Source organism: Poecile atricapillus, chromosome 8 (genome assembly GCF_030490865.1).
Source record: "Poecile atricapillus isolate bPoeAtr1 chromosome 8, bPoeAtr1.hap1, whole genome shotgun sequence".
In the NCBI taxonomy this organism is placed as follows: Eukaryota; Metazoa; Chordata; class Aves; order Passeriformes; family Paridae; genus Poecile; species Poecile atricapillus.
Window position 1 is genome coordinate 10,280,848 of NC_081256.1, and position 12,086 is coordinate 10,292,933.

General features: G+C 44.2%; 1 protein-coding gene across 1 annotated transcript in view; it reads right to left on the bottom strand.

The window, feature by feature from the left end:
- The window catches only part of SCG2 (secretogranin II), a 35,519-nt gene extending 25,510 nt beyond the window's left edge, over positions 1–10,009 (bottom strand). The window contains exon 1 of the mRNA XM_058844461.1: positions 9,940–10,009. The gene's annotated coding sequence lies outside the window, so the exon portion shown is untranslated. The remainder of the gene's footprint in view (positions 1–9,939) is intronic.
- Between the last annotated feature and the right edge of the window lie 2,077 nt (positions 10,010–12,086).

Genomic DNA, 12,086 nt, shown 5'->3' on the forward strand with positions numbered 1-12,086 from the left:
ATGGTGTTTTGGAGGGGACAACAAGCTCCCATATTTGAGTGAAGTCCCTCCAGTTCACTGAAGTTAGGTAGACTCCAAGTGCCCAGGAATGCAGTCAGACTCTTTCAGGTAATTCTAGCAGCAGGGATGAACAGTGACTCAGTGAAGAGAGGTGGAAGTGAGTCATGAAGCAGCGTTTCCCCTTACTGAGCCAGAGTGTCCTAGTTGAGCCAGGGCCTCTGAACACCAAAGTGATTACATTAGATTTCTGCTGCTTTTTCTGAAAAGAGCTAAAGAGATAAAGCTGGAGAGGAGAGATCTGAATGTCCCTCTTGGAAAGGCAGAGCTCCTGAGGCCACCAAGGCCACTCTCTCACATGGGAGTAAAACACCCTGCAGCAGGGACCTTCACTGCTGGGGCTGCCTGCTTTTTTAGCAATATGAAAATAGAGCTGGAATGGGCCTCTGAAGGCCCCCTCCAGCACAACAGTATTAGAAACAAGTAATTAATATTATCTAAATTACTTCTATAGGACCATGAAATGCATACGGACGCCCTGAAAACCAAGAAATCTCAAGTACTGCTTGAATGCATGAATAAGACATGCAGTCCCCCTATCCACCCCCACCCAGGCATGCTGTGATACAGTCAGACAAGAATCTGGGGCACAATCATTCCCTATATTTTGAAAAACACAAGAAAAACTGACAGCAGCATGCATTTACTTGTAGACAGCAAGGTAGTCTTTGTGTGCCATTAATTCACCTGTACTTTTTCTAGCCTCATAACCCATACTTCCCCATCAATCTCCTGTTTTAGTATCCAGATCAGATCTGGTTTAGCTCACATTTCCACAGAACTCAACAAACCCTTGCTCCACTGGGGCAGACAGCTCAGAATATATCAAACTCTTCTCGTGCAGTTGCTCCCAGCCATCTTTCACTGAAAACCTTCCCTGGGGGGACTGGGCTAACCTGTCACCTGTCAACTTAACTTACTTTAAAGGATGACTATTGAAGATAAAGAAAATGAGTTACTTATAATAAATGCTGACTGATTTTTTTTGGGAAAAAATAATAATTTCTTCAGCAGCTTTAAATTCTCGTAACCCTCCAATTCACAGCTATACTTATAGATCCACATATAGCTACATCTCATATTTATGTCTAGTCAGGCTCCATTTAGCCAGGGAAATGCCACTACATGGAAGGAAGCCATCTGTTCCAAAACAATCAGGTTGACCTTGTTTTCCAGTAGGCTGGATCTAAAAGAAGGGCACGTCTTTGTCTCGCTGAGGAGACAAGGTGCCACGCTCTCAAAATTCAGAGCAGCTTCACAGGGACACTCAGAATCCTGCCACAAAGTCTGGAAGGATGTGACAAGCAATCGGGCTGCTAGAGCAGGGGCTGCAACAGGTATTTCATCTCCATGAGCATGGGCTGCAGGCAGGATGGATCCTGAGGATTCTGCTCGTGTCTCCTGGGAAGCAGGAGCAGTTAATCACTGCACCAGCGTCAGAACTGCTCGTGTGCCTTCGGTACCTGATGCACTGGAGTCATCTGATATGCTGGCTTCCATGGGACACAGAGCCCTCTGGAAATCCCACAGAGCCTGATCGAGGATGGAAGATGAAAGAAAAACTTATTTCTGACCTTAGAAGAAAAGAAATGTAGCCCCTCAGGCACGGGAGAATAGGCACCTCTGTAAAATTTTAAACTTTTAAAATTTAACTTTTGAAGCTATTCTTTTTCTTATAAAAGAAACAAAGAACAGAGCTATCACAATCCCATCTCTGAGTGCTCTGTCAATAATTAATGATGACACACCTAACAAAACCAGCTCTGGCATTACAAGAACTCCCTAATGCTTTGCTGTGTGAGTAAGGCATTGACTGCAGGGGGCTGGCAGGTCCAAGGAGCCTTGATGAGCTCTCCCAAGCACAAACTGAGAGGCCAGAAGTGAGCAAAGGAGTCTGATGATCTGAGCAGCAAACAGTTGTGCCTTTTCCTACACAGCACTGTGATCACTAATGAGCACCAAGGCAGGCAGCAGCCAGGCCTGTGCCCTGATGGGAGAGACTGAAGCAGGGAACACCCACCCTCCAATGCCACAGGGCTCAGGCTTGGACACTGGCCCAAGACCTCGATTTATACCAAAATCTACTGGACAATTTCTGGGTACTGTTGACCTGGGCTGGGGAAAGATTCTTGAACCCATCCTTTAATCCTAATTTGTTTTGGTCCTTTGTGTAAATCTTTCTCCAATTATTATTTTTCCAGACAAACACACATTTTTGCTGAGTACAGAGAGCAAAAGATTAAATGGCTGGCTGAACGAGTCATTAAAAAAAAACAAACCCAAAAAAGCCTATACTTGCTTTGCAATTAAGAGAAAAAAATGTGTCTGGAGAATAGGGAAAATTTTCAAACTTGTTTTTAAACCTTCCAGCCCTTCCCACAGAGAATGCTTCCAGTAATAGAAATGTCAGAGCAAAGGCCATCAGCTGTCCTCATCCACAAGGCAAGGACTCCAGAGGAGGGAGCTCAGAGGCTCCCAGGTGCTCAGGGTTATGTGCAGACCCAGGCTCTGGTGTCCCAGAGGATTTCTTGCTGCTGACAGCTTCTCAGTGTTGTAATACACCTCACATGGCCATTTTCTCTGGGTGGCTTTTAACAACCTCTTCAAAATTTATTGCTTTCTTGCATCCACATCTTTCCAGAAATCCTTCTCTATTTTTAATATGATATTTGAATACACAATGCATCTGATTTCCCAGGGAACAACAGCTCTTCAGGAGGACCCTTTTTAATGGGCAACTAAATAAAAGCATCTTCTGTAGAACCAACATTTGAGACGAAAAATATTGATTCTCAGAAACAATATTCAGTTTAAATTTTAACTAGTTTCCTCCTTTTGATTTTTTTTATTCCCACACTTCATAAGTTCCTGTTTGATTTCCCCTATTTTCAATACTCCTCAGTTTTTGCTGGCAGCTCTGCTCTGAGACCTTCATTATTATTGCATGTCATACAACGTATGCTCCATCTGCAAGCAACAGGATTTGCTTTGCTGACACCTTTTCCTCTGCTGTATAAATAACCACCCTAAGCTCTGATATCCAAACCGAGCTCTATCCCACATCCCAGGCTCAGTGGCTCATGATGCCGAAGAATCCAAATCTCACAAATGAGGAATTATTAGTAAAGCCAGGTATACTTATAATGTCATTTGTTTATTAGGATCACATCTTTCAATATGTCTCTCCAGGCCCTGAAATTAATAGGAATTTGAACATAGAAATCTCAAAGGCTCAGAAGGCAAACATGAAAAGTTCCAGAAGGGATGTGCCACCGGACCAAAGTTACAAATCATCCATCCTCCGACACCTTTTCCTCAGGCTGTGATTCTGTGGGGAACACAGTCACTTGGTTCATGATCTCTGATTGCTTGTGACAGGGTACGTACAGAACCTCTCACTGTTGACATCTGTAAATTGAGCTCTACTACTGCCAAAATCAATGCAAACCTCATTTCCTTCTGATCACACCTTCCATGGGTTTGACAATGCTCCCCTCTCACTCAGCATGGCAGTGATCTGGGAAGCTACAGCCCTCAAACTGTAACTGCTCTTCCCATCCTTCTGGCTCTGGTTTCCCCAGCCAGGACAGTCAGCCTGTTGCTGCCATCCCATCCCAGATTTCACCACTCCAATGAACCCCCCTGCTCCCCTCCATAAGATTTCGTGTATCATCTCTGCCAGGCCTTTGCTGTTACACTAAATATCTAAACAGCCACCCACTCTCCCACCTCCCCAGGAGGCCTGGCCCTGCTCGAGGAGTGAGGCCAGCTCTTCTGAAAGGGTCCAGACTGGCCACTGTATCTGCAGACTGACAAGTGGGCTCTGGAAATCATCTCACTACAGAAATGGCAGTTCCAGGACAACTCTTCCACAGTGATGTTATCTGGTTTCATCTGCCAGCATTTTTTTCATCTATCAAGAATAACTCAGCCCATTGAATAAGCACATTTTAGGAAGCTGAGGATAGGAAGCTGTAGAATTTGGGGCTAATGTGGGTATGGAGGAGCTGATATGATCAGTTAAACTCTGTACGAATCAATTCAGGAAAGCAAGCCCACAGTAAATTGGCCACAGTACTGAAAGATGAAAACTAGTCAGTTTTCAACAAATCATTTCAAAGTTTCTCTTTCAACAGCTGTAGCTAATTAGGTTCTGCCTACATATCTGTGGGCTTTCACAGGTCCATGAAAACAATGCCCAAAGAAATGTTCATCAGACTCAAATGGTTTTGTTGTGTGGGCTTTCTTAATCGTTATTTGTCTCACAGGCAGAACAACTTTCTCATCACATTGTATAGGTAATTAAAGTCAGTGTTTGTAAGCAATCCTATGCTCCCCAGGGTCTCAGCACTCCAACTTGTAGGCAAAGCTAAACCTAATATTTTGTCAAGACCAAGCGTCATCCTTCTGATCTAAGGCAGGTTCAAGTGACCAGTTAAGGGATGGGATTGCTTTGGGTGTAAAACTGCCCATCTTATTCTACCTCTGGGTAAAAGATGTCCAAGACATTTAAAACTAGAGAGGAAGAGTTCAGCAGTGAATAATTCACTATTAGGAATTTATCCAGTTTTGACCTTGTCTGAAATAAAAGTCCTGCTCACCCAAAACAGAATCTAATGAATCCTTTGGTCATGGTATGTTGGCAGCTGAAGCTTAAAGCCCATCACAACAGGTGCAACATGTCTTGTCATGATACTGATTTAGCAGCAGCTCTAAATGATCCAGTCACCCTCATGAGATGTTTATGAACAGAAGAACTATCAGTGGACAAACCTGGACAACTCTGCTTTCTTTGAGAATACACAACTTTTGACTATGAGATATATCCAGAAACCCAGACTTCCAGTAAAATCCATGTCTTGCCCTATCAAGGGCATTTGCTTCCCCAAAGAACTCTCTTCCAGAAAACATAAACATGGTTGAAGTGGTTCTGGCAAGTGAGATGTAGACGATGGTCAGAACTATATTACATAAGCTTTACATAAAATTGTTAAGTCATGCCTATGCTTGACTGACACCAGTGACTATCCAAAAGCTATTTACAGTGGTATCAACAAATCAGTGAGATCATTGCTCTCTTCCCTCACTTCCCAATACCTGGGTTCTAGCAGATCCAGGTAAATCAACTGCATCTTCATAATGAAAACAGAAATTTAATTATTCACAAGCATTCCCCTTGAGCTTTCTCTGGGCTTTTTGTGAATGATTAACAGAGCAGCTGCTCCAGCCAGCACTCTCAATCCCTGCTTGCTGGCCTGTTAACAGCACTGACTCATCAGCACATGACGTCAAAGCCTCCTCTCCTCTGAAATGGCAGGAAGGAGGTTTCATTAAAAAGATAAAAAAAGGTATCAACATAACAGCCTGAACTTCCTCCCAAACACAGGGGTTTGGTCAGGGGTCATCTCTGCTGCTGCCCGAGGAGCTGCACCCTTCATATGCACCCACAGCACCTTCCAAGGGCAAACTCTTCTGATGAGTACCAAGACCATAAACAAACTTCTTCAGGCACACTGATTTATCAGATACTGACTGAAAAATGAAAACAAACCTCCCGGCCTCAGGCCTTCTGGTGAGCCCTGCTTGTGCACCCACAGGAGCCTCCCAGCTCAGCAGAGCTCGGCAGGGCGGTGAGCACACGCCCGTCCTGGCCCTCCCCATGCTCAGGGCAAGGTGGGAGGGCTTCCACCAGATGCTGACACAACCCAAAGTAGTTGTTCATCAGTCCTGAAAATGCCCAAATGATGCTGCCCAGTAACATCTGATAAGGGTGCCCAAACAGACAGGAAGAGAAGCACCAACAAGTCTGGTGCTACCAAACTCCAGACCCTCAGTCCTCTGTGCCTTGCTAAGGTCATGTGAAATGTGAAGACATGAAAAAATCATACATGAACACAGCCCTGAATTTATGAAACAAATGGGGAGTGAGAGCCATAAGAGTTAAAAGCAGAAGTAACCTAGAAAGGTGCTATTTCTATGTAGTTAAAACACAGATTTTTACTTGAGACTGCAATTCCTGTTATTTGGACTGAGGCAAAGTGATGGAGAGGGGAACAAGCTGGGTAACTTGAGATTTAGCTCTTACATGGGATTAATTACTAACATCTGTGATACATACTTTCTCTGCTAGCTTTAGGCAGCACAGCCAAGCCCCAGCCTCCTCCAAGCACAGGCAGCAGCTCTCACTCCTCAGCTGGGAACAGCAGTGGCAGGGACAGGGGATATATTTAGCTCCGATCCTGGCTGCCTGGAGGGCAGCATCACTTACAGCTCCTGAATGCTGACCTCCCCAGCACGGCACTGCAAGCAGAAATACTGCTGTTAGCTCCATCTCTTCCCCAAAGTCAGTGAGTTGGGGAGCAGAGTGGAGCTTTGGAAAGCGCATGGGGCAACGTGGGGCTGTCCACACACACAGGGTTTGTGCCAGACATGGGAAATACTGCCAGGGTATGGCTGTGCTCCCACCTGAGCTCCTTTCCCCAAGGCAAGGATGACTGAAATGACAGACCAAACATATGTAACCAAAAAGGTGCAAAAAATCCTGTTACACACAGGCCAAGGGTTGCCATGACACCGGCCTCTGCCCAACACACTTTTCTATTTAAAAATTATCAACAAAATCAACACCATCTTTCTGTCATTTTGGTGTGAAATGGGTTTCCTGTCTGACCTTTTGGCTCTGTTAGCATTCTTAGCCTTGGCTTGGTTTAACTGCTTGCTCTTCTGTGGGGTCTCTGTTTACCTGCATTCCAAATCAGTTTTCTCAAACAGATCTGCAGCAGAGATGGAAAGTTCATAGGAAAAATACCCTCTGGGTGTCTGAGTTAACTCTGGACAACAAACATGCTAAAAATGTGAGTGAAAACATTCTTCTTGCTCATCTTTCTAGAACTGATTAACAATGAAGTCTTAAGAGTTTTCCATATGGCTCTTAATCTCATATTTGGGCCCTAAATAACATTCCAGTTTGGAAAAGCACCAAGCTGCTATCTGATCTAGTAGCAGAAACACCCTATGCAAAGCATCACAAACTGCAAAATTCACCTGAGCTAGACCAAGCTCTGCAGTTACTCAGGGAGGAGAAATGGGAAATACAACACCAGAAACACGGTCATTCCTCAAACAAGGCCTTCCAACTTTGCATTCTTGGCAGAAGCACACACACAAAGGAGACAAGAGAGAGTTTCTGGAAGTGCCATCAGCAGGAGCTGAGGGCTGAGCAGAACACAGCTCCTGGGTTCCACTGTCCCTCCAGAGACAGAGCCTTGCTTTCCCTCTGTGGAAAGTCAGCTCAAAATGAGTAGAGAAAGGAAGAGACAGGAGGTGAAGGAGAGTTTATTCAAGACTAGACATGAGGAAAAGGAAAGGAAGGAAAACCAGGCTGGAGGAAACAGGGAAGGTTTACCAAAAAAAAAAGGTGGTAAAGAGAATGGGGGCAGAAGCGATGCATAAAGACAGCAGGATGAGTGAAAGCTGTGGACAACACCACTGAAAATATTCCCCTCCAAATGGTGTGCAGACTGCACCTGAAGACCCTCCTTCTCAATCCTCCCCCTTGCAAAAGCCTCTCCTTCCCGAGGGTTGCTCACCCTCTCTGCCCTGCTCCTGCAGCTGCTGGAAGCAGGGCAGTCTGCCTCCACTCCACCTGGTACTGGGGACTGCTCTAATGCTCTTGGCTGCCACCCCTGACGAGGAGATTTCCTGCTTCCCCAACCTGTGCCAAGGGGAAGCTGCGTGCCAGAGACCTGAGGACCTCCCTCCTGCTCCTGGCTGGCATCACCTTGGAGCAGAAGGGGAGCAGTGAGCATTTTCACTCCATCTGACTCGTGCCACACTTACTGCTTGGCCTCACACACACACAGCCCCCAGCACCTATACAAAGTCATTACTAGGAGAAATGGCAGAAACCCCTCAACAGCCATCAGTACATTTATAAACAAATTTTGTATTTTCATTAAGGAACAGAAGGAAAATGGAGCTTCTTTCTCTCTATGAATCCATTTGCCTTTCTGCTTGTTTTTCCTTTTACCAGAGTAATCTGCAAATATTTAGGATCCCATATTTTTCCCCTTTAGGAGAGAACTGGATAGCCAACGTGGCTATTATGACAACTTTCTTTGCACATGACACACAGGCTTCTCTGCCTGTAATGCATGGCAGGACAAGCCAACCAACAGCAAAACTTTGTATCTCACTGCCAGCCCCTCAATTCCTTCTGCAGTCCCAAAGGATTTCATTTTCCATTTCCTCTCCAAGCCAACACATCCTGGGACACTGTTTTGGCCCTTAGCTCCTGAACAGGACTAACCTGGCTGCCACACTCTGTCAGAGTCCATGTGTGCTCTTAGCTCTCCCCTCCTCAGGCACCAGGCTCCAGCTGTGCCCAGCTGTGCTCCCAGCACCCCACAGGAGAAGCCAGACAGCCAGAAATCATCCCTTTTGAAATTCCTTCCTTCACTGTCTGCCTTCAAACTACACTCCATTTCATACTTTTTTAACTTTCCTGCCCTCCAGAAAAGCCCTCCCTGTTAAGGGTGAACTTTTCTGCTGCTTCCCACCTGGCAAATTACGTGTGGGAACCTCACACCCACAGCCAGAACCTGGTGGAATTTAAACAAGCTTAATTTCTCATTAATTTTACAGTAAAACATGACTCCAGAGTTATAATAGTGAAAAAAACTCCCCTTTTCCTACACCTGGAATGAAACAGCTGTTTCTTCAGCGCTGAGCCAGCCAGGCAGGGGGTAATTTAAACTCCAAAATGCAGGTGCCCCTTTAAAGCAGTCTGAGCTTTCTACTATGTTTGTTTGTAGCAGGGTAGAAAGTATTTGCTGAATCCAGGCCTCATGCTCAGCTGTTTTGAGCAGTTAGAGAGTGTAAGAAACAGGAGAAAGGAACTGTGCTCCTGCTTTTCATTGGTTTAGTTGCTATTCACATTTTCTGACCAGCTACTCATTACCACAACTGAATACATTCCAAGAGAATCAAGATTAAAATCACTCAATAGCCCACACTGAAAGCACAGCCAGCCTTGTGCTTCACTGCTCCTGAGCATTACCTGGGAGCTGGACAGCAAACCAGAGACCCCCTTAAAGGGATGCTACAGGGAAATGGAATAGAGGCTTTTCTTGCTTGGTATCACAAGCAGTGCTGGGCTTATGTTGCAATAAAGGAGCTGGCATTAGGAAAAGCATTTCACCTCAAAGGGGGAGTTTAGTTTCAGGGCAGATTCTTCAGGAATGTTTTGAAATATCCACTGGCTGATTTGAAGAAGTTACAAAAACATCACTCAGAATTTAAGTGCAGTTGATCGTGCCTGGGACTGAAGGATGAACAAGATTTCTTGAGGTCTAAGGCTTTCCTTCTGCCAGATTTAAACATAAATATTGCAATATACATTATGACATAACCTTTTTGACAATTAATTGTTTTCATCATCATTCAGACAGAACTGTCATGATAAATGTTGACATTTCCTTGTATTAACCCAAGCAGAATGAATCAATGTTTTACTACTGTATTTTAAAATAACTTATGATATTTCATTGCTCTCTGCAGTACCTTTATGCCAGCAGAAGATTCTTGTCATTGACAGCATAACACTGTGTCAGCCTTTGCCAAGCAAGAACTCATTATCCAAGCCAGTTTTCCCTCTGAGAACAAGCAAGGACCACCTTGTCCTTGACAACAGACACCAGAAATAGCCCTCCTTTGCTCCAGTGTAGCTGTCATCTTACAAACCCAGACAGCTCCTTGTTCGTTTTCCCAGAATATTTCCTCCTTGCTACATTGTCAGATTGTGCCTTCAGAGCTGTTATCCAACATAATACTCACCTAGAACCCCACCCCAAGCCCTCTTGAGAAGTAAAAAGATTCTTTCACCTGAAACTTCTGTGAAGATGTTCCCCTGTGACTTGTCATTGTTGGTTCAGCCCAGCTAAGGCTGACTCCTGTGAGTTTGAGGAGGGCCCTGAAGTGTGATCTCCACAAGGCAGGGAGACTTAGACCTGCTGGTAATTTTTTATTAAATTAGATTAAGATCCTGGTCCAGAGGGCGGCTGAAATTCACAGCAAGCTGTAATGAATTTGTCACCCTGTGTACACTAGGGATTCTACATTCAGCACTGTTGTTTACAACAGACACACAAATTCACCTTTGCAGGAGGAAAACATTCTATTCCCCACTGCAGAAGCTGGTGTGCAATGATACACATTGGGCTTGGATCAGGAACTCCAGAAGAGGTCTCAGTGGGAATTCTGAAAGGAGATGGCAGAAGGGTGACATCAACTTTAAAACACCTTTTTTGTATGTTCCCCTCACAAAGTTTCCTTTCAGCATTAGAGAACAGTAATCTCACCACACCAATACACAGGAGTAACCAGATTTCTCCAAATGGGTAAGTCCACAAAATGTTCCCTACCTCATATTCCTGGACTCTCTGAAACCTCCTAGAGCCAAAAGGCAAAAATCCTCAGCTAAACTGCTACTGTCCCCTGGCCTATTGGGGCATTCCAGACCAGCCACAAGTTTATCTTCAATTGTGTGCTTCCCACAAAAGTTGAACAAATTTTGTAGTGTACTGGGAGTGCAAGTAACATGCTGTTTATTTCTAGACAGCCAAAGGATTAGCTTTGAATTATTTTCTTTGCACAAAAACATGTGGTTATAAGAGCTGTTGAATAAATAAGTAAAAAGACAAGGTTAAGTGAACTAGACAACAGAATTTGAAATAAGTAAAATTCATGGTATTGTATACTGCTGGTCTTGCTTAGGGTTTGCTGAACACTAATTTCAAGAATAGCTTCTTCCTTTCCCTTAGCCTCTCATTAATCATGTTCCAAGGCAACAGGTTTCCATGACAGCAAACATTAACTCTCTTGCAGCACAGCCTGTTATTTCTGCTACAAACACAAAGCTTTCACTACTATACTGTAACCCAGCCTGGCTACCTTTGTGAAAAAAGATCCCTGAAATATGTTAACAGGCAATTAAATCAGCAGCTCTATTTCCTTTGTACCGTGATCCTGCCAAGGAACACACACGCTCCTGAATTCAGCAGGAATGTCGTCAGCTCCCCCAGAAGGACACTGTTACCTGGTCTGAGCTCACAAGTTCTGCCAGCCCTCTAAATCAGAAACACAGTGATGCAGGATGATGATGCAGACTCCATGTTCATAAAGACACTGCAAAAAGCTAATGAAAACCCCACCATACGGATCAGCTGTGAAACAGAGACCTTTGTTTAGTCATCTCAGGCAGGGTGAGAGCAACATCCCCCTCACACAGGAGCTGTGCTGACAGAAATACTTTCAAACGCACTTTCAGTGGAACAGAACGTCATGGACAGGCAGGGATGGGAGTTCTGTCTCTCTATGAACTGCCTTGATATTTTGAGGGGGCTGGACTGAACATCTTTGGGTACCTTTGAAAGCCCCAGTCACACCCTGATCTTCTCCCGACAACCTCCTGTATTGGTTCTGCATGCTCCGCTACCCCAATGCAGCACAGTGCTAAGCAGAGGATAAAAAAAGTGTTCTCTATTGAAAGGACAGTGAAATAAAGGAAAAAACAGTAATTCCTTCTTTTATAAGTACAACATTATTCTATCCAAGGAAAATTCAGATGCAGAATCCTACTTAAACTTTACCCTGAGTTTTCCACTGGGGTTTCTGAAAGCGCAGGTAGGTTGCAGGAGCAGCTGGGAAAGGTGTTGAAGACTCTCAGTGGCTCTTGGTTAAACAAAAGCCAATAGGAGGAAACCAAAATGTCAGTTTTCTTAAATTATTTGTCAGAATTGACACCTTTTTAATGAACACTAAAAAAGTCACAGTGAAAAAAGAAACATAAATTATAAAAATTCATGAATCCTGTATGAACCTGCTGCTTTTGCCTTTCACTCACGATAATTTGTCACATTTCTATTACTTTTGACATTATTACACTTATTTTTATCCCAGTCTACTGTTTGTCTCTTCTGCCATGGTATGTTCAGAGGTGTCTCAACTCACGTGCTGCAAATAGTTGCAAA